This window comes from Myotis yumanensis, unplaced genomic scaffold (assembly GCF_028538775.1).
Source record: "Myotis yumanensis isolate MYYU_CA2020_CCGP unplaced genomic scaffold, mMyoYum1.0.hap1 SCAF_1, whole genome shotgun sequence".
Lineage (NCBI taxonomy): Eukaryota > Metazoa > Chordata > Mammalia > Chiroptera > Vespertilionidae > Myotis > Myotis yumanensis.
The window spans coordinates 227,545,655-227,569,033 of record NW_027223752.1 but is presented as its reverse complement, the minus strand read 5'-3'; the positions used below and the strand labels follow the sequence as shown (position 1 = coordinate 227,569,033).

At 39.3% G+C, this 23,379-nt stretch overlaps 1 long non-coding RNA gene and 1 pseudogene across 1 annotated transcript in view; one reads left to right on the top strand and one right to left on the bottom strand.

Moving 5' to 3' along the window:
- Positions 1-23,379, top strand: part of LOC138997169 (uncharacterized) — a 370,451-nt gene that overhangs the window by 73,550 nt on the left and 273,522 nt on the right. The window lies entirely within an intron of this gene.
- LOC139007469 (non-histone chromosomal protein HMG-17 pseudogene) lies at positions 6,268-6,540 on the bottom strand (annotated as a pseudogene).

The window sequence follows — 23,379 nt, the reverse complement described above, 5'->3', positions numbered from 1 at the left end:
CTTCCAAATTCCCTATTCACAATAAAAAATCCCTTGACAAGAAAATCCATGCACTTTCCAATCTCTAAACTCACTGGCAGGGGACAATGGTAGGGCTTTTCTGGCATGGAGAGAAAGATAAATGAAAAGAAACCATCCTATCTAATAAAGAGGGAATATGCTAATTGACCCTCACATCATCACAAACATGGCGGCACCCATAGCCAATAATGAGGGAATATGTTAATTGACTGCCCCGCCCTCAAAGATGGGTGGTACCCACAGCCAATAAGGAGGGAATATGCTAATTTACTGCCCACCCTCAAAGATTCCGGTGCCCACAGCCACAAGATGGCAGCACCCAGTCCCCTCAGCTCCGCTGGGGTGGTAGGCACATGCTGCAAGGCCAGGCCTGCCCCCAGGTGGTCCCGGCCTTGCTGCATGCCTGCCTCTGAAGTCCCCAGTCCCCTTAGTCCCCCGGCCACCCAGGGCTGGCCTGAGGCCAGACAAGCCTCGGATGGTGGCTGCCCAGCCTCCCAGGGCTGCCCGAGGCTCAGGTAACCAGGTCTGGCTGAAGCTTGCACTGCCAGAAGTGGCAGCAGCAGAGGTGTGATGGGGTGTCGCCTTCCCCTGATTTCCAGGTTGCCTCCAGCCCCTGAGGGCTCCCGGACTGTGAGAGGGGGCAGGCCGGGCTGAGGAACACCCTCTCCAGTGCATGAATTTTCATGCACCAGGCCTCTAGTAAAATAATAAGTAAATCTATTTTTGCACTCTTATTTCAAATAACTTTTCTTTAGAAGGAGAGAGGCCATCAACTCCTGGGACACTAAGATACAAGTTGTGTTTTTGTGTTAGAAGAGAACTTTCTTTCTTTCTCTCTCTTTCTCTCTTTTCCTTCTTCCTTCCTTCCTTCCTTCCTTCCTTCCTTCCTTCCTTCCTTCCTTCCTTCTTCCTTCCTAGCTCTTTCTCTTTTCTATAAGGCAAGGTGCAGGGGCTGAGTGGGCTGTGCCCTGGAGGTGAACTGAGGACTCTGATTAAAGATGGTTTTGGAGGAAACTCATCAGCTGACTTCAACAGGAACATCTGTGAGTTCATATTGGCCAAGTCCCTCGAGAGCTTTTCACTGCTGAACACGCTTCTTCCCAACTGTTCAAGATAGTGGCTCAGAGCTGTGTACATATTTTGAGATACATTCTGCTGATTGGATTATTTTTAAAGCCTATTTCTTATCTAAAGTATTTCCTTTAATTGCTTCTTTTTGGCCTGCTGCTAGGTCTCAGTTAGGTTATTCAAAGTCTACAAATCACAGAATAGTACTCTCAGAAATTGGGAATAGCCACCCTATCACTTTCCAGATGTGGAAACTGATGTCCCTTCGGGTGAAGAATTGCTCAATTCATACAGATATCTCATACTTTCTTCCTTCCCTTCTTCTTCCCTCTCTCATCCCTTTTCTTCCTTCCTTATTTACTGAATAACTCCCAGATGCCATGCACTTTTTTTCAGTGTTAGCGATACAAAGAGACGGCACATGACACAGCCTGCTGAACTCTTAGTCTAGTGCAGCAGCAGTGATGTAAAATGATTATTACTCTAGGCATGATAAGTAATTGGGTTGAGGGGCACACAGGATTCTAAGAGAACCCAGAACAAACCAACTAAATTAGACTTGGAGAGTCAGAGAAATTGACTTGAGTGGAGTCTCAAAGGATGTGTTGGATATGAGTAGGCTGTGAAGGGAGTGAAGTGTGAGATCAGAGATGAGGGAAATGATCTTCCAGACAGAAGGAAGAGTACAGTGTAATAGCATCAGATGTACACTTCGTTTTCCCGAATTCATTTATGGAGAGAAATAAAGAGGAAGGAAGGGAAGAAGGGAGGGAAAGAGAGAATTAGGGGAAAATAAAATAAAATTTAACATGAAGGGTGACTTCTCTTACTATCCCAGTCCATGCTTCTGTGCTGTGCTTCTCTCCCAGCCCAAGGGAGTCATTAGTGAGTCTTACACTCATGAAGAAAGAGGGACAACCTCACAGCCATGAACACCTCTCACAGGCCTGTGTTAGCATTTTACCAATCCAGAACTGGTTTGATTATAGGTGATTTTATATGCTTAGTGTAGAACTGAAACCCCTATAAGATGCTCTTCCATGTATAAAGTCATTCTTTCCTTGTACTTATCCATAAGTGTTTTTTGTTAAGGAGCACTGGTTGCCTGGATTGGTTTTAAGAAATGCAATCTTTTCTGTTGATTCAAAGAAGATAAATTTTATGGCTTCCATGCACCATCTTCTCTGATCTCTTTTATTGGTGGTGTTGTTGAAAGAGCTGTGAAGTCAATAAACAAAGTTAACTAAGTGCACGACTTTTACTTTCCTTGTGCCCGTGGGAGCCCAGAGCTGGTGTGATCCTGAGATACAATCTCCCCATAGGTCATGCCTAGGGGCTGCCATTATCTCTAAGCAGCACACACTCCAGAGCATCTTATTAATGATATTTAATTACATTCAAATTAATGATGTTTTTCATCTAATCCTGGACTGATTTTACAGCTGGCAGATAAGCTGGGGTGACTTTGGCTGTTTTGTCTCTCCATCTCAGCAGGCAAGTGCCCCCTCTATTTCTGTTGACTCTGCTTTTTGCAGGTGCCCATTTTCTCCACCTGCACTTCCTTCTCTGACTAGCACCCCGCCCCTTTTCAGTATTTATCAGCTACCCCAAGCCACAGAAATACTCCATTTCTTTTAAAAAATATATTATTATTGATTTTAGAGAGGAGGGAACAGGGAGCGAGAGAGAGAAACATTAATGATGAGAGAGAATCATTGACCAGCTTCCTCCTACACATTCCCTACTGGGGATCTAGCTGCAACCCTGGCATGTGCCCTGCCCGGGAACTGAACCATGACTTTCTGGTTCACAGGTCGATGCTCAACCACTGAGCCATGCCGGCTGGGCAAAAATTAGGGTTTCTTATTATATAAACAATGCAGTTTTTTCCCCCCTATGACACATCTTCATTTGCATATATCCTGGTCATAACTTCATTAGGTCTTAAAACACAGAGATTGTCAAATGAGTGCTATTTGGTTACTCAAACAATACAATAGTTTTGCAGACTCTAATCACATCATTGTATACTTGAATGCACTGGGTTTTGCTGATTAAAATCTTTACAGAAGTGGAATGGAGTATTCAATTCTCAGGTTCAGGAATTGTTATTATTTCTCAATGAAAACAATGGGGATTGTAGATAGAATGTACCAAACTTGAACTATATTATTAATGGTTTCTGTTTTGTTTGAGCAAAAACAGAAGTTTTAAAAAGTGGGGGTGGGAATTAAGCATTTCTGTTGTGAACTATAATACAATAGCATCGAGGATGAAATATGTTTAAAAACTGAATATATGGCATGCTAAAGAAAGTGAATTAAATTTTGAAAATTCTGACATTGTTTTAAGAATTACAGAAAAAATTGGAAACATACTCTGTTTGGATTTTTTGTTTTTGGGAAATCATAAAAATTACAGTCTTGAAGAATGCTTCATTGTATTGATAACCCAACTATTGATTTATTATGGCAGAAAACAAGAAGTATTACATCAAATAATTTCTCTATTTATTTTTTTACTTGTCTCAAACTCTTCCTTAAGTCTCTTCTCTCCCCCTCAAAAAACACCAAATATAATATCAAAATAATAATAATAACAACTAAAATAAAATAGCTCATTGCATCCATTCAAGTAAGTTTCAGCATATTAGATAACTGAAAATTCTCCAATTATCTCTGCATCTGATCTTAGGATACATATCCTTTTCTTCTTCTATACTTTCTTGGCTTGTTTATTCATTTATTCATCCATTCACTTAACAAATATTTTTAGATACCTCCCAGAAACCAGTTATTATGATGGCACTGGGAAAACAATGATTGACCAAACCTAGTCTCTCTTCATACAGGTACTACAACCCAGTAGAGGAGGCTGACATTAACCAATACATCATACCAATAGAAATATAAAATTAAAATCATGGCAAACATTAAGAGGGGCAGGTGAATGGTGCCAGGAGAGCCTATAGAAGTGAGGTTTGATTTAACCTGGAGGACCAGGTAAAGCTTTTTTGTAGAAGCTGTTATGGAGCTGCAATATGAAGAAACAATCGTTATTTTTGGGCCAAGAGAAAATGTTGAAGGCGAATATTTTCCAAATGGAAGATGCTACATGAGCATTGACCCCAGGTGAGAGGGGAAATAGTGAGATAACATATCTCAGCCTCACCCTTTCAGACAAGAGTCTGGGAGTCTTTGACTATTTCTCCTTTCCTTTGTGGGTGATGATACCATTTATAGTTCTGATTCCTGAAGGTGAAATTTCTCTCCCTGAGTGCCTGGCCCTCAAAGGAGAAGAACAGGATTTTCCTGCTGCCAACCCTCTTGTTCTCCTTGTCAGCACTAATGAAGGAGTGGCATGATAACATGGTCCTACCTGGACCTGACCTATCAGAAGGTGTGTGAGGGGCCTAGGTGTCCATTTGTAATTTTTCTGGTTGATAGGAAGATGAGTGGGCAGACTCCTAGGATTAGACTCAAAAGATTGGGCTTTGCAGGGAGAGTCATGTAACTTCTCGGGGTCCCAGTTTTCCTCATCTACTGGGTAGTTATGAGAATTAAATGAGACAGCAGTGCCAGAGAACATAGTACATTATTTAAATATGTAAGGAACCATTTTATTGTTATTACTCATTCAGAAGTTCTCAGCAAGTTTAGCACACTCTTCAAATAGAATCTCAGAAAGACTATTTTAATCATATTTTCAAAGTATCTTTTAAAATAGTATAATGATATACTATCTCCTCAAAATGACAGTAGTACTAGGGTTGGCTGGGGTGCATCACACTGCTGTTTCCTAGTAAAAAGGGTCACCTGGGCAGTTCTGCTTGATTCTATTTCAAGTCTTACTTCAACTCACTCTCCACATGTGGACACAGCTGGTGTTTGCCAACACAGCATTGGATCACTTTCTGAGATGACTCAGATCTTCAAAGATCTTCAATTGAAATACCAGATAAGTGAAGCAAAGGGTCAACTATGCTTTAAAACAGACTTTATCAGGATGTGTCTCCTCTGCATCTGACACAAACTAACATGTTTGAAGGCCTTCTGGGCCTCACTGTTTCTATTACTGAGGGGATAAAAAAAAAAAAGGGAATGTATAAAATTCATTGTAGCCCAGCCAGTGTGGCTCAGTGATAGAGCATCATCCCAGGAACCAAGATTTGACCAGTTCAATTTCAGGTCAGGGCACATACCCGGGTTGTGTGACCCATACACAATAGGGGTGCATGCTGATCGATGATGTTCCTCTCATGGATGTTTCTGTGTCTCCATCCCTCTTTCTAAAAATCAATAAAAACATAAAAAAATAATATTCATTCTAGCTCTAATACTCCATGCAAAATACCTATAATTACCATCAAGAAGCATTAGAATCCAACAAACCTGGATTCTTTTTTATTTTTTTTAAATTTTGTTTTATTGCTTAAAATATTACAAAGAGTAGTACATATGTCTCCTTTTCCCCCCAAAATCAGAAAGCCACTATAAAATACTATAAAACACAGTGAAGTCTTCAGCTGATGCTCTGAACAGGGAAAGTTCAGAGTGAGGGTTGACATTTCACCTTAAGCATGTTGTTTAACAACTTTTCACAAACCGAGCCTGACTTTCAAGAAATGAAATGAAAATGGCAGAGAATATCAATCTGTAGATCCACAATCTAAAAAGGAACTGCAGCTCTTTTGAGGGAGGCCATCTCAATGGTGACACTGGTAAGTCCAGATTGCCCAACATACTGTAAATCAATTTTTGGGGGGCGGTCAGGTCCCCATACGTCTCTGGGCTTAGGAGAGCCAAAGTCTATGCTTAAAGTGGAGAGGGAGAAAAGGACATAAAAATGAATTTTAGTTCTCCCACACGACAAGGTGTTTGTGCCAAGATGGCTAATGTGTGTCAACATCAAGAGATCCCTCCTTCCAGAATCCAAGAGGAAGTTTCTCAAAACTAGAGAGGAAAGGTGTTTTTCCCCCAATGTCAGTCCAACTTTGGAGACATTCTATTAGTACTATATGTCCGTTCCCAAAAAATAACAATGACGTGTTCTGTGTGCTAACAACATAGCTTAAAAAAAAAGTGAAACAAAATTCTGCATTCTTATAAAACTTGATAAAAATAGTATTTCAAACTGTACAGTCACCAGAAATACACTGCTATCAAAAATGCACCCACTTCACTTGGCATCTCCAGCACCTTCAGCTTTCTGTGCCTGGTCTGTTTTGGCACCTCCATTTTCTGCAGGGTTATTCCCATCCTTGCCAGTGTCAACTTTCCCCTTTTTCCCTTTCGGTACTTTCTCTCCCTTCTTCCCAGGGGCCTTTTTAGGCTTGGGTTCTGGCTTTGGAGGAGCAGGTTTAGCTGATAACCTGGTGGATCTTCTCTGTGGTTTGTCCTTTACCTTGGCCTTATCTCTTTTAGCATCCCCTTTAGCCTTTCTCTTAGGCATGATGGCAATGGTGGCGGGGCTTCTGGGTGGGATGTGGGGATGCAGCAGCACGGGCTTTGCTTGGTCCTCAGTCTGGGGGTTGTTCTTGCCTCCTCACACTCCATAGAATTTTCCATCAAGCAAGGAAGGGTGAGTAGGAATTACTTCTACTGACCCATTAGTACTATTTTAAGATTTATGGGAGGTCATTGATAGCAAATTTATTTGATAAGTCTTGCTTATTGTCCATTGTTAATCAACTTAAACATTAAGGGCTTTTAAAATTCATGTAAACAACCTTTTCAAATAAAAATTACTTTCCTAAAACAAACAAAAAATATTTAGTAAGAGAGCAGCATTGTTTTATATATTTTTTTTAAAAAATGCTTTGTTGAGGCATGATTAATGTACAAAAAAGTGTACATATGTAATGTATATACCTTGATGAGTTTGGAGATAACTATGTAATCATAAAATCATCATCATGATCTAGGTCGTAGATCTGTTTATCACCTACAAATGTTTATTTCACCCTCTTATTTATTATTGTTACTAGTATTTTGTGATAAGAACACAACGTAAGATTTCTATTTTTTGTAACACAATACAGCATATAATACAGTATTGTTAACTGCTGTATTATAGGCCATAGAGTAGATCTCGGGGACTTATTTGCACAATGGAAACTTTGTACCCTTCAATTAATACCTTCCCGTTATCTCTAACCCCAGCCTCTGCCAGTCACAATTTCACTCTAAGTTTCTGCAATCACCAGACCTGAAATTTTATCCTGGTTCTGTTATTAATTGTCTGTGTGGCTTTAAGGAAGTAACCTAGACTCTCTAGTTCTAGTCCCTCTTTTGTAAACAAAGGTATTTCCATGAAGATAAATTGGCATAAATATGAGATAGATTTACAAAAATATCTTGTGCATATATTTGTGTACTAAATAAATGTTTGTGTCCTTCCTTTTTGTTTTCTTTAGTACTTAAGTCTATATAAGTCTACTTGGTCTCATGAGCTTTTGTGCTTTAAATAGGCCTCCTCTACCTGAGCCCTTCCTGAGCAGAATGAAGAATCTCCATATTCTGCACTGTTGAAAGCCAACAGCCCTTCATAACATAGAGAACACTTGAATGTCCTCAACACTAGGAAAGTGAAAGAAATTTCCATTACTTGCAATTATTTCACTTGTAACAATTAGGTATTAATCTTACGACTCATGATATTGAAATATAAGGAAGAAAAATCATAAGAAGGTGAAGGGAAAATCAGTGTGAGCTATTAAAAAGTTCCTTATTCATTCCTGAAATAAATTTAGTGTGCTTGTTTTCAAAAGAATTGCCACTTCGGGGGAGAGAGGAGACAATCTATTAAAGGCGAAAAAAGTTTCTAAAGAAATAGAGAGGTTCTTTTTATTTTCTTAAACTAATTTTCACTGCCAAGTATTGGCTCTTGGAAAATACGGTTAGCCAGCTATAAAGTCGTAACAGCAAATAATAAAAGCAATGAAATGTACAATTAAGGATCACACACCCCAGACAGCTTCTAGTTCATTAGTCATCCTCTTATCTCACCCCAGAAGGTTTCTCAATCTGTTTTTTACTCCAAGACTCAACTCCAGTGAAAGCGACGATAAGGTTCACTCTTTTTTATAGTGCTTCCTTGCACAAAGCAATGCTCTCTTAAAGATGAAGTTTAATGCTCCCTCAGGAATTGCTGTTCTTTTTAGACTTCTTTTCTGCTTGGTCAAGTTCTCTTTTTCTCAGTCGATGTTGTAAACTAGATCAATAGTCATAGGGATTTTTATGGGATTCATGAGTAGAGGGAGTTCAGACCAAATTGTGTGAAATTTGGGGGAAGGGATTATTCTAGAATTTTTAAGGGTGCTATATGTCCAGAGCTGAATGGAGAGAGCTAGGGAAGCAGGAACCACATGTAGATGTAAACATTCAAATTAAGAGGAAATATGTACTCCTCTCAAAGTGGTGGTGGGCGATGTAAACAAGTCCACTATAATTCCCTAGTCTTGGAATAATTATAGGATGTGAACAAAATGTGGGAATCACTCATCTATCCAGATTGGTGATGCAGGGAATGTGGGGCAGTGGGAGGAAGGTCATGTTTATTGTGAATCCTAGAGTGATGAGAAGTCACCCTTCTCTTCAAAGCATTCATTGTGAGCCAGAATGGTAGGGCCATGGATTCCATATGCCCAGGAGTAAGATACTTAGCAAAAATCCCAGAGACCTTCAGGACTTCTAACCTTTTTTTTTCTGCTATAGGATGACTATGTGGCCTTAACCAGTCACTTAGTTTATCCAGCTATCAATTAAGTGGGATTGATGGTTAAATACTTTAAATTTCCTTCCGTAAGGGATGCATAAAAGCTTGGTGACAAGAGATGGGGATAGAAGATAACGGACTCTGGCCTACTGTAACTTCACTGGTGGAGCCCCCTTCTTCTTGCCCTTTGGTTACCTTCCCAAGTCACTGTCCAGCATTGTGATGTTCTCTAACAAGCCTCCTCAAGTCATTCTTCCTCATTGCTGATTTGAGTTGTTAAGATTGTTCTTCTTAAATGTAAGTTAGGAATGGTCTACTCAAAACCAATATTACCATTTGATTCATTCTGTTTAAGGGACTTCCCTTTGTGTTTTCAAAGACACATGTGCTTACCTTAGTATTAAAAGAAATGTAACTGTGTATTATAATGGGTTAGTTGTCTAGCCAGCTTTTAGAGGAGAGAGGAAGTCTTAATAGTCCCTTCAGCCTGACATTCAGCATAGAGATAAGAACATAGTAAATGTTTAATAAATGTTTGCTGGATGAATGAATAAAGGAATCAATGAGTGAATGAGCTCACATTTTGCTAACAGTCTGATTGTTATAAGTCTTCAGTTGCACCCAGATTATGATATTATTGAGTGTACCAGAAAGGTTAAGCCGCAGTTGTAACTATGATCTCTATTTCAACTGCAAATAGCACTGATTTTGTAGAAAAGTTTAGTATCATAAAAATCTTCTCCTGAGATTGATTTGTCCCCCAAATATGTATCTGTGTCAAAATGCCACAAAGTTCAGCAGAAAAGGAAGCAGAAATGATTCAAGGTGGGCCCAGAGAAGGTACCAAAGCAATGTCTTTCAGGATGATGAGGACTTTTGAGATCCAATGACCTTTTCAGTTTCTGGTAAAGTTGGATGAATTGATGCTTAGATGCAAGGGTAAATTTTACTGCTTTCAGTAAGATCCTTTCTCCTTGGTAATTTTCACTGTCTTTTCTCCACTGCTAGCCCTTTTTAATTTGCACTATATTTTAATAGTATGGTCATATGTTCATTGACCTACAGAAGAATTCATTCAGGTTAAAACAAATAGTTTTAGCATTAGAGAAAACAGTAATGGGTATATTTGAGCACCAGGCTAAGTGATTTCAGTTTTGGTATCCCTTGAAGTTCTATATTCTCATAAAGAAGACACTATTATCATTTTTTTTTAAGATTAGAAAGTTAGAGGGTAAATAACTTGCCCAAGGTATTGTAGTTAATGTCAGAGTTAGCACTCTTATCAAGGTCCCACTAACTTCAAACTCCATTCTTTCAATTATTTCATGTTGTTTCCCATGATAATAAACTCATGACAGTTGGAATTGATTTAGTTTAATAATCAGGAAATCCATGAAATAAAAAGTTTACAATGGTGAACACATAGAAAAATCAATTACTTGTCCAGATTTTTGGCTTATGACAATCTTGTGAGGCACTATAATATATCTTCAGATATTAGGTTTTTCCATAAAAATTAGGGATTTTAGAAATTTTGCGATTCATTTTTTCAGATAATATTTTTGAGCATCTACCATGTGCTTGCTTTTGGGAGTTTGAAGAATAGTAGGAAAAAATAAAATATTTGCTTTCAGGAAACTGAGAACATAATAGTAGATAACACAGACAAAATCTATGTCCTCATGAAACCATCTTTCCCTATATTGTCTCAATTACAATTCAGGTGGAAGCAAATTATCTCATATTATCTGAATAGTTTCTTCTCTCCTCCATTTCACTGCTTCTGTGGACTTCACCAGCTTTCAACACCCATTGGGACCCCATGTAAACATTCCTTTGAAAAAGAATGAAATTTTCAGAATGGAAGATAAAATGCAATGGTTTAAAATACTTTTTGGTCCCCACACTTTTTCTCAGTAGACAATATTGAAGTAATATAATTTCTGCTTTAGTAAAATGGTAATGAAACTTTATATTCAATTATTATATGAGAATTAGAGAATTGTTGATGATAATTGTGTCTCAAAAGTTTGTGAATTATTTAGTGAACTCAATATATGTTTCATTAACTCACTCAAATTACATAGTATGAACAATGCCTCCCGGAAGTCAAGTCATCATGTGCACAGCCTAAGCCCCTGTGGACATGGTAGATCAGTAACCAACCATGACATGTCATGACCTGCTTCATTTGGAAAACATATTTTTACTTTTTGTTTGTTGTTGTTTTTTTCAAGGAGAAAATTAGCCACTGACACATCATGCATTTATGAGCTAATAGCTTCTCCTCCTTCATATGCTTATAGGTGTTGGTAAATTAGTTATTCCCAGAATAGTGAATTTTTAAATCTTTGAATCTAAGAATGACCCCCATTATCAAGCAGTCCCACGTGGTTGATAGAATACTTGAACAACTTTGAATAGTTATTGGTGATGAAGGCATATTTTAAGTATATAGCCCATTACCTGCAACCTTTGGGATTCCTAGGGTATAAGATTTGTGGCTTGGTGTGTGGTGCGTGATGTTGAACTTGCCTGAAATGTAGAAATAGCTCATTTTTTTCAGGTATGAATTCAAGTCAGCTGTCGTGGAAGGTAAATGTGCAGGGAGATTGAGGTACTTATGACAGTGATTTACTTTAACTGTGCCCACAACAACAAAGGATTGAACACAAATTCAGATATTGACTTTTTAGGTCTGAAGAGAGGCCCAAGATTTGAGTTTTTTTCAGGTTGCTGATATGATGCTGATCCTTAGAACTCACGTTCAGTGGTAAGGAATAGCTAATAAATGAACCTGCTGGACTACCCATGAATCACAGCTTTTTATTTTTCTTTTTTTGTTGCACACACAGTAATTTTAATTAAGGTTTTAAAGAAACAACTTAAAATGTATAGTTATAATTTAATGTGTTTTGTGAAGAAAATGTATGCTATAGTGAGGTTCACAGTTTGAGATTAAGAAACTCTCACTTGATATATAACCCTCATCAATATCAGGGGTTTATTGTATACATTTGGGGAACTTCTTTATGAACATCATCTTATTTGGACCTTGCCACCAATGTGGGTCAGACCAGCCCAATATTTTTCTAGCACATTTTTTGCAGATAATCCAAGTAAGAAACAGCAGTAAGCAACACCTATAGGATCACACAAAGCACTGTGATAAAGCAGGAGCTGAACCTATGGGTCTCTGTTCTTACTCTGGTAGCAGATCCACTTAACAAAATGGTTTTCATTTTATTCTTCTAGAATCCTGGAGATTTGTCACTTTGCTTTACATAGCATATGTTTAAACTAAAATTATTATAGATGCTCATAATGTATTTACCTATTATTAATGTCATTATCACCCAAAACAAGCAATGTCAATACTTCTGACAAGCACTTATTATGTTTAAGGGATATTTTTGTGTGTGTGTGTTTGCACTAGATATGCAAAGGAACATAGGAGTCAAGTACTGCCACTCCACTACCATGCAAATGATTTTAATAACTACAGAAGAGATTGGAAATATCAAATTATAAATATAAAATTAAATGAGTTAAGGTTGTTTTGTTAGATGCTAAGTACTTAATAAATACTCAAATAATGTTACTATCATACAAGTGTCTTAACACATGCTATAGAATTAAAGCATCTAGTAGTCAAGGAAAGTGTGAAAGAAGAGGCAAGATTTTTAATGGCTCTTGGGAAGGAATGAAATCACAGTGGTTAAGAGCCAAGATCTGGAGTCTGGCTGCCTGGATTTGAATTACAACCCAACCACTCATACTATATAAATTTGGGTTAAATAACTTAATTCAGTTACTCTGAGAATTAACTCTTAGTTTTAGTTTCCTCTTCAGTAAATTGGTGAGAAAACAATAAGCTCTACATTGGAGGGTGTTGAGAAAATTAAATAAGACACTCAAAATATTTAGTTATTGCCTGTATACGGTAAATACTCTGTAGTCAGAGCTAACTTTATTGAGCATTTACTTCATTCTAAGCACTACTTACATGTGTCAACTCATTTCATTTTCACAGCAACCCTATGTATGAAGTGGCGCATTATTACTCACATTTTAAAGATATGGAGGATACTGCTGTTCAGTGAGATTAAATGTCTCATTTTTGGAATTGTGAGAGCTATGATTGAAAACTAGGTATCTGGCCCCAAATATGGTTTCATTACTAAACTATATTGACTGTATACACATCAGTTCTACTACTGTTGTTCCTACTATTTTTGGTTGATATTTTTGTTATTTTTATTATATGCCAGTAAAATTTTATCAAAGTCGACAAAAGTGAGATGAAGAGAGGTGAGTACTAGTGTGAGTAAAGAGAGAATGGCCTGATAGGAGCCTCTGGACCAGTTTGACGGAGGTGAAGGGCTTGTGGAAACTAGGTTGGAGAGGGAGGTTGCCACCAGACCAGAGAAGATCTTTAATATCACACTCATATGATAGGGTTTTGTTCTGAAGAAATTGGGGCATTTTGAATGTTTCTTGGTAAGGGAATGATTAAATTGCATTACTGTTTAGAATAAATTAAAGTGGGGGGGAGGGGGGAGAAGCAAGGAGACCAGTTGGACATATACATGGATTTTAGTGAATTCACTAATTTATTCATTCATTGATCACCACTTATGTGCCCCACCTACTCTAAGGCACATGAGTAGTACAGCCAAAAAGGTCTGAACTATGCCCAGGCCAACAGATACAATCACAGACCCACAAACACACACTTGGTACACTGAAAAACACACACATAAAATGTCGCTATAAAGTAATGAGGCTAATTGCACAAGGTTATTGTGGAATCTATCTTATTGTTTTATAGCCTTGGCTCATGTATAAGAAATATATCAGAAAATAAAGCCAGGAAATTATTCACACTCTTTAGAAGTTCTTCTATGTGACTCACTTAGTGAATATGTGATGGAAGGAAGTTTTATAGTGAGGAAATTTCTATCAGTCACAGCTTTTATAACTGCCTATTGATGATATACACAGCTCCATAATGGCAGTGCTAAAATTGGCTTTTACTTCCCTAAACCATCATTGTATTGAGCCATGTAACCAGAAAATCACAATGTGGTGATCTTTCTCTACACTAATCCTTCCATGAGCGCTTAATGGCTTGTCTGTTCATCTCGGAGATAATAAACCTTGCATTGAAGCAATAGCTGTATGGTGACTTTGCATAAATCATTATTTGTAAAAGTGAAAGAAAACCTATAGAGAGGAGCCCAGGACTGGGATTGCTCAACTTTCAAGAATTAGCTCTGATAATTGCTGCGAGTGCATTAAGAATGCACTGAACAAGTAGATGCAGGCCAAAAAGTAAATATTATCTCAAACTGATCAATATAACAACTTCCACCAGAGGAAAGGTGATTATTAAATATCCTAACAAGGTCTGAGCAAAACAACAGTGTCAAGAAATGCCTGCTAGGAAGGAAAAGGGGATACAAGCGAAGCATTGAGAGTGACTGTTCCATAGCTAAAAATCAAAGTGACGTGTTGTAAGAAAGTGCAGGTGCAAAAGAGTTATGTTATTCATGTAGTAACACTTACAATTTTCAAGCTAGTTATTTCCAATAATTTAAAAATATGATTTTAATTCATATAGATTCTCAAGGCAGGAAGCCTAATGGTGTCCCAAACGAGAACTGCACTGTCCTGTTTTCCAACCCTTCTCCCTTCACACCCTAGTCACTGCTGAATCACTCCATTTCTTAGCATCCTACCAACTAAGCTAAGAGAGCACAAATATTTTCTTGAAGCAAATATAGATAGAATTTCCTCCCGAACACAGATTTACAAGAAAACAAGACAGAAAATTGAAGTGTGATAGGATGTAGCACTATATTTAGGCCAGTTGCCTTATTTCCATTAGACTTATTCTAATTTATCTTAGGCTCTTGTCCCAGGGGCTGATTTTGTTTTTCAAATAGCAGACAGTCTTACAGGCAGGTAGCTCAGCTAGCAGAAAATACCCTCAGATGAATCAATACAAAGCCAGGACAGTAACTGCTAACCCCGGAAACAGAAGAGTAAGCACCACACTGCAGAGCTAGAAGCTGATAGAGTATCATGCTGATGGACTAGCAAATGGTTCAGAGCCTGCACAGGAGGATTTTTTTACACCCCCCTCATTTTATTATTTCTACTCTTTACACCCTTTTCTGCTTTCTCCTTTATGCCTCCTCCCCCCAATTTATCTTCCTCTCTCCCTTCCTTTTTTCTCTCTTTATCTTTCCTTTTAATCCTCCTACCTGGATTGTTGCAAGTGTCTTCTAACTGGTTTCCCTGATTCTTTTTTTTTTTTTTTTTGGCCCTATGGTCTGTGCTCAGCACTGCAGCCATTTTAGGACACAGGTCAGTTCATACCCTTCCTCCATAGAACACCCTGCCTCACTCACCATTTCATCCACGTCGGAGCTAAAGCCTATGCTGAAGTTGTAAGGTCCTACACGATCCAACACTTTGTTCAGTTGCCAGGCTCGTCTCTTCCTTCTCTCTTCCACACATGGCAGCCCACTCCCACTTGGAGATTTTTTTAAAATACATTTTTATTGATTACAGAGAGGAAGGAAGAGGGATAGAGAGATAGAGACATCAATGATGAGAGAGAATCATTGATCGGCTGCCTCCTGCACGCCCCCTACTGTGGGAGATCTAGCCCGCAACCCAGGTATGTGCCCTTGACCAGAATCAAACCAGAGACCTTTCAGTCCACAGGTCGAAGCTCTATCCACTGAGCCAAACCAGCTAGAGCCCCCTTTAGAAATTTTTAAAAAAATATTATTGGTTCTTCCCTTAATATCAGAATGACTGACTCTCTCACCTTCTTCAAATCTTTGCTTAAGTCTCACCTTCTCCATAACCACTGACCACCCTGTTTAAAATAAAAATCAACCCTCCTGCCCCTCCCTCAACCCTGGCATTCTTGATTTTCTTTACCCTATTATTTTTAGCATAGTACATAATTTACTTATTTATTATGATTACTGTTTATTGTCATTCTTCTCCCACTAGAATATAAGCTCAATTAGAATGGGATCTTTGTTTCTTCAAAGATTTATTCCCTGAGCCTAGACTAGTGCCTGAGAAAAGCATAAGTGTTTGTTGAATAAGTGAAGGTAGCTTATTTTCAAAGAGAGAGAAAAGGTGATAACATGTAGTGCAATTGATAAATGTGATGATAGAGGTCTGTAGTTATTTTAAAAACAAAAATGAAAAATGTTCTTTTTTGTTAGCATGCACATGGAGACAAACCTGAAGAGATGTTCAGATAAATGGTAACACTAATGCGGGAGTTGGTAATTGGTTGTAAATTAACCAAGCAGATTAGATTATCAAGGAAATGGAGACCATTCACAATAGAAAGGATAGCATATGATGTGTGAGAAAACAAGCCATATATTGTCTATGTATATTGCAAAGGAGACTGCAAACAATTTGCCTGGGTATATTACAGGAAACCTACAGGGTACAATAAGCATTGAGGTTGTATGGGTGGAAAGAGGTTAGATTCATCTCAAAGACAATAGGAAATCATTGAAGAGCTTTAAGTAGAGGAAGAATGATCATATTTGAATTTTTAGATATAGTTATAATATTATAGCATTCAGTAGATAGGAGAAAGATACTGAGGCTAAGAAGCCATCTATAGGCAATGGAATCAGAGAGCTGAAGGGTGACATCTGAGAAAGATTTGAAAGGAGGCCCTAGCATAATTGAGTGACTTATGGCATATGAGGTGAAATGAACAAGGATCAGTCTAAGATAATTCTGACATTTTTAGTCTGAGTGACCTCTTGGATTGTGATGCTATTAGCTGTAAATAGAAAAGGAAGATATAAGCAGGTTTAAGGAAATGTTTTTTAAAGAAATGTTGAGTTTGTGGTGCTAGAGAACTTCCAAGAGGAGTTATGAGGTAATAAAAATAAATGAATTAACTGGTGGAACTTAAGATAGAAGTCTGGGAGGATAACAATAGATATTTGAACAGGGCTTGTTAATGACAGTTAAATCACTATGATTAGTGTCCTGGTCCCCTCAGAATCTGCAAAGTGATAAGAGAGGTTGGTGCTCTGGGGACAGTTACTGTTTAATATTCCTGTAAATGGGATATTGAATGAATAATCAATGATTTAGGAAGATAAGATGAAAGCCAGGAAAAAAGGGAATGGCTACATGATTAGACACATGGAGAGGCCATGGCAGACAAGGAATGTCGAGCCCTAGTGTTTGCCCAACTTACTAAAAAAATTCAGGGGAGCTATGGGGGTGGAAGCCAAACTACAGTGTATTGAAAAGTCTAAGGGATATTCAGAAATGATAATTATAGGATACAGATAATAGGTAGAAGAATAAGCCCCCACCCCCCAAAAAAGAAGGCATGTTCTCTGAAGTTTAGAGGAAAGGATGGTGGTGTTTACAATTAAATATGTAGGAAAATTAGAGTTTTACGCAATCAATACGTAACTTTCTCCTGCCTTGTTCCCTGAGTTCAGAACCAAATGAAGAATAACACTGAGGCAGAGAGGTGAAACCCAACATGAAAGCTTTATAAATGATTGGAGAATGAGGTATGAAGTAGGGGCACAAGGATTTGGTAATACTCTATCTCTGAATTAGACAGACATGTAGGGACTGGGCATCTGGATGCCTCCAAAACTCCCCACACAAAATGTGAACCTTTCTGTAGGCAGATGGATCTTGAAGAGAGAAAGGGGTTGAGATGGGCATGCCCAGTCCTTCCTGCCACACTAGCCAATCAGCTAATTCAGAAAACATGAGGACAGTGATCTAGGGAGTCTCCTTTCCACAGGCAATTTTGTGGGGTTGAGGGAATTCCCATTTCTATTTATTATTTGAAGTGGAAAGTGAAGTCCTTCTGTCTCTGAGGAAGGTGAGAAAATGGCTAGGAGGGCTGGGGAAGCATAGTGATGTCCACTGTGAGAAATACGAGTGATCCAGGTATATAAGAATCTGTTGAGGGAACCTGAAGTCCAGCGGAGGACAGGGAGTATATACTTGCAATGGCCCTTTTCCAGAAAGCCTGGCAGATATTGTGTAGGAGATAAATGTTTTAATTTATACTGAACTGAGCTCTTTCATGGGAGTTGAAGTGGTAGCAAAAGAAGGCTATATAATAAAAGGATAATATGCGAATAGACAGAATGGCAGAACAATCGAACAATCAATCAAAGCGTAATATGCTAATGATATGCTAAGTTTGCTCAACTGCTCGCTATGACATGCACCAACCACTAGGGGGCAGATGCTTCGACCAGTAGGTTAGCTTGCTGCTGGGGTCTGGCCCGATCAGGACTGATGGAGATGGGCTGGATATGCCCTGGAGCCCTCCCACAGTTCCTCCCTGGCCCCATCGTGCACTGGTGGGGTCCCTAAGCCTGGCCTGCACCTTCACGCAATCCGGGACCCCTCAGGGGATGTTGGAGAGCTGGTTTCAGCCCGATACCACAGGCTACTCCCCTTGGGAGGGCACCAGATGCAGGGCTAATGGCTGGGGAGCGCTGCTGTGGCAGCATGAGCCTCTCCTGATCTGGAATGATGGGGCGCAAGCTCATGGCAGGCACAGTGGGGCCGGGATAAGAAGAAGCAGCAGGTAGGAGCTGCAGGCAGCATTGGACTGTGGGGTTCGGTCATATCCCTGCAGGCCCCCCAGAGGGACCCCAACCATGCATGAATTCGTGCACCAGGCCTCTAGTGGTTGAAATAATATATTATGATGTCTAGACTTGTCTTTCAGTTTTCAATTGCTACAAAACAAATAACCACTAAACTTAATGGCTTAAAATAACAATAATTTGCCCATCCAGCATGGCTCAGGGGTTGAGCATCGACCTATGAACCAGAAGGTCATGGTTTTATTCCCAGTCAGGGCACATGCCTGGGTTGCAGGCTTGATCTCCAGCGTGGGGCATGCAGAATGATGATTCTCTCTCATGATTGATGTTTTTATCTCTCTCTCCTTCTCCCTTCTTCTCTGAAACCAATATATATTGTTTCAGAGCAACCTTACCTATGAGATTCTAATTCTTACATGTTTTCATGGCAAACCTTACTTTCACCATCTCCCAAAAGGCCAAGTAGAGCCTAATCTAGTGTGACACTTCCATGTCCAAACTACTTTTACTGCTCAGAGTGAGCTGAGTCTGAACATCACACACACACACACACACACACACACACAAGAACTTATTGTTTTTCTGCCAAGAATTCAGGAAGGCTTGCCTGAAAAGTTCTTCCATTCAAATGGCATCACTTAGGTCATTCATTTGGCTGCATTCAGCTGGACCTAGGCAGGGCTGGAAGATCCAAGATTACTCCATGCACATGTCTACCACCCCAAATAGTCTCTCTTTCTCTCACTGCCTCTTCTATTTCCTCCCTCCATCTCTTTCTCCCTCTCTACTTTGTGCCTCATTATTTAATAGTCTAGCTAGCTCCTCAGTAGCATGGAGGTTGGCTGTCCTGGAGAGCACTGAGGCGGGAGCTGCCAGGGCTCTTCAAAGTAAGGTCTGAAATGAGCACGTCACATCTGCACATTCCATTAATTACAAGGCCAGCCCAGATTCAAAGAGAATGATTGAAATGTATCCCCACCCCTTTCTTAGAGGATCAGCTGCATATAGAGAGGAGGGCAATTGATCACAGCCTCCTTAGAAGACTGTCCACCAAAATGGGAGTAGGGGAAGAAAACAAATGCAGCCAGGTTCCATAAGTACAAAGAAAAAACCTGGATGTCACTTGTTCATAGAGGAGGTTAATTACCAGAGTTTACCTTAAGGGTGAAGTTCTTCCCACCAAGGAAACTGGAGTATTTCTTCTATAAGGCAGAATATCTTTTACAGTGTCATGGATTTTCTAACAAAAATTTGAGGGCTTAGGGAAAAAATAATGTGTTTGAAATTTCATTTTGATGTTCAGACTCAGCTCACTCTGAGCAGTAAAAGTAGTTTGGACATGGAAGTGTCACACTAGATTAGGCTCTACTTGGCCTTTTGGGAGATGGTGAAAGTAAGGTTTGCCATGAAAACATGTAAGAATTAGAATCTCATAGGTAAGGTTGCTCTCCCAGAAATACGTGAAGTTGGTGTAGTAGATGCAGAATATCCGCTTCTTTTGGGGGCTTGAAACCTTTATGGCTGCACTCAACTCCCTTTTGAATCCAGGAGTATTTATTATGGAGAGCTTATCATGCATGCCATGCTATTGTTCTAGGAACTTTTGGCTCTCCTTGGATTCTATGATCAGAGTGTATTATTCCATTTTGACCCTCCATGTAATTCCTCTGTCTGTCCCTTAAGGCTTTAGATTCTCCACTGGATATGAGTCTCCATCTCCACCTCCATTCTAGTTCAGAGGAACATTTTTTTCATATCTTTTTATTTTAGACCAATTAAATTTTCATCTTTGAGCCTATGGAAAATTGAACTACACATTTGTGGGACTTTCCTTCACCTGAGATTGTGCCAAGGTCTGGGGGTCATTACAAAGTACCAATGCACTGGTTCTGCTTAAAAGTACATGGTCCCAGCCTCCATGGTCCACTGTGCATTTAAGGAATTTTTACTAAGATTGTGAGCCCTGGTCCTTAGCATCTAGCTTCCCTGGGACACTATGTGGCCATTCACCAAATTTTCGTCCCATCATCTGATATTATAAGTAAGCAGCAGACAGGTATCCTCAGCATGCAACTGTGTTTCCTACCAACTCTCTCCCAGCTCTTTTCTAAGAAAATCTCTTCTAGTTGTTGGGTATCCCTTCTTATCCTACTATTGTTTTTAAAATATTTTTATTAATTTTTAGAAAGAGAGGAAAGGGGAGGAGAGAGAGAGAGAGAGAGAGAGAGAGAGAGACATCAATGTGAGAGTGGAACATTGATTGGCTGCCTCCTGCATGGCCCCTACTGGGGATCAAGTCCTCAGCCTGCATATGTGTTCTGGGAACTGAACTGGCAACCTTTTGTTTCATGGGACAACACCCAACCAACTGAGCCACACTGGCCAGGGCAAGCTCTACTATTCTTAATGAGCTTAACTTTTTGACTATAAAAGCCAGGTGTCTTGTCACAAATCTTTCTTGGTTTGAGACTGTTGCCTGCTTCAATAAGGGCAAAGGATATGGAAGAGATGGAGAGAGAAATTGTAATTAATAATGCAATAGTCTTCCTGCCACACTTCCCCGTCACTCCCAATTAAGGATAATTTCTCCATGTGTCTCTACTTCCCAAAAGGACCACTGGCTAGTCCATTAAACAGTCCCATCGAAGTGACTATGATCATTCAAAAGACTGAGAGAAGACCTTTGGGCTCCTATAATCCTCATCGCTGGTATATGTGTTCATTTCAATAGTGGCCTTCTCTAGAAAATGCCTCATTCTGTTAGTCATTTAAGGAAATTATGCCAATGACATATTTTAATCTAGAAAGAATTGGAGAAAGAATAGGTAGATAAGGGTGGGCAGGGCAGGGTAGGGTTATCTGACTATTATACTTAACTATTGGATAATTCAACCTGTTGTAGTATGGGGTTTGTTGATGTGCCCACTTTGGCTCAAATAACAAAAATACTAATATTTAAATATCACTTTACAATATCTGAAGCACTTATCTATACACAATTTTAATGGAATGGGGATTCTAAGCTCATTGCTATTCAAAGTAATTTTCTTCCCACTTTTACAGAAATCCCATTGAAAAACATAATAGACATAAATTGTTAGTTGTCCTTGTACAATACAGACAGTGGAGCTCACTACTGCATGAGGCCTAGTAATTTAAATGTAAAGTTCTAGTTATTCAGAATAATTTTAAAAATACATTTTTATTGATTTCATAGAGGAAGGGAGAGGGTGACAGAGATAGAAACATCAATGATGAGAGAGAATCATTGATTGGCTGCCCCTTGCACACATGCCCCCTACTGCGGACTGAGCCTGCAATCCCAGGCATGTGCCTGACCTGAAATCAAACTTAGGTCGATGCTCAACCACTGAGCTACACCAGCCAGGCAAGAATTTTTGTTTTTAACCGAGCTGATAACTATATCATGCTAAATTCCATTCATTGACTTCAGTGTGGCGTTTAGAAAAAGAGCCAGTCTTTGGATTTAGGCACACATTTGTCAAAACTGCAACTTAGCCGCTTACTATGTGTGATTTGGGTCAAATGGCATGGACTTCTGAGTATTCACTGGCTTACCTGTAAATTGCTGATAATCTACTGACCACACAGGATTGTTTTGAGTAATAAAAGAATGGTAAACTACGAACTTTATAGGTAATAGCTCACTTAATCCTCACCCAACAGAGGGTACTTTATGATGCACATGACCAATGGCTCCATGTTGTAATGTACCAGTTTCCCATGAAGGCTCCAAACCACTGCTTGCAATGTGTGTTGGCTTCATGCAGACTTCTCCCCTTTCATGCACTGTTCCCAACCTACTAAAACCATGCAACCAGGTGATCTCATGCTTTACAACTGAGCAAAAATCAGGGGTCAATACCCACTGAGTAAGGGCCTACCCAATGTTGGTGTAGAGCTCATGTATCAGTTTTGCAGGCATTTCCCTGGCTCGGGGGGTTTTCTCTTTATTTCTGAGTTCTGTTAAGGTCCGTGTTATTTATTTTATTGATATTTGCCTCAACAGCCTGTTCCTCTTCCTACATCTGACATCACCATGCATGGCACCCCATCTTCCCAGTTACTTGTGTCAGAAACAGGGGATCATCTTTGCCTTCGTCCTTAGCCTAAATGCCACATTCTATCAATCTCTAAATTCTGTTAATCCACCACCAAATCATATCTTAGATCTGTCCCCTTCTCTCCATCACCCCTGCCACCTGGTCCAGACTTGAACCAACACTCCCTGGAGTGATTCCAATAGCTTCCCAAATGAATGATGTCAAGTCAACTAAAAAACTTATACAATGAAATTATAACCCAGCCTCTATTTAAGGAAAGGGAGGTCTCTGCAATTAATTTATTTACTAATATTTCTACCCCACTGCCCCCTCCTCTTTTTATTTTTCATTTTGATTTTTTTTAAAAATATATTTTATTGATTTTTTACAGAGAGGAAGGGAGAGAGATAGAGAGTTAGAAACATCGATGAGAGAGAAACATCGATCAGCTGCCTCCTGCACATCTCCCACTGGGGAGGTGCCCGCAACCCAGGTACATGCCCTTGACCGGAATCGAACCTGGGACCCTCCAGTCCACAGGCCGATGCTCTATCCACTGAGCCAAACCGGTTCTGGCTCATTTTGATTTTTAAGCGGTAAGTTTTAAGTTACCTAGGAAATTGACTTATGTAGAACCCTTATTTCCTAAGTGTGCTGAACACAAAAGAGGAAAAATGCAGTGTTTTTATTCAGATTGATGTTTGCAAAAGTTTGTTCCCATGTGTAGATTGTGACGTGAGGAGCTTCTCCTTTTTGTTCTGGATGCTTTGAAAAGCCAAGCAAAAGTTCCTTCAAGCCCAGCAGATAATTGTCACAGTGATGCCTATTTGATGACTCCATATTTATTTTAAGAGGAG